This window comes from Penaeus monodon, chromosome 34, assembly GCF_015228065.2.
Source record: "Penaeus monodon isolate SGIC_2016 chromosome 34, NSTDA_Pmon_1, whole genome shotgun sequence".
Taxonomy (NCBI): Eukaryota; Metazoa; Arthropoda; class Malacostraca; order Decapoda; family Penaeidae; genus Penaeus; species Penaeus monodon.
The window spans coordinates 12117821-12118213 of NC_051419.1; positions in this window are offsets into that span (position 1 = coordinate 12117821).

Here is a 393-nt window from a genome sequence, read left to right on the forward strand (position 1 = left end):
TCTTATATAATGATAAAGTATGTGAAATTTATATTAAAAAAAAAAATGCTAGTCAGGCTTATATTGTTTTTACCATCCTGCCATTACAGACAGAAAGAGAAATGCTGGAGGGTATGAACCAGGTGGTCTCCCACCCCAACCACATCAGTGATGGTCTTAAGTAGGTTTGCCAAACACTAGGGGGGGTTGAGAGGGGATGAGGGAGTGGGGGAGTGAAAACAAAGTAGAGCCTCTGCTTCAAGATTTCTTAAGGAACACTCATTTCCTTTACATGAAAGAGAGTAATTTTGGCCCCTTTTTCAGGGAATGGGAGATAGTCTGTAATTTTTTTTTTATTACTATTAATTATAATGATAACCTTACCATTACTGTCATAGCTGTGAAAGTAAACAA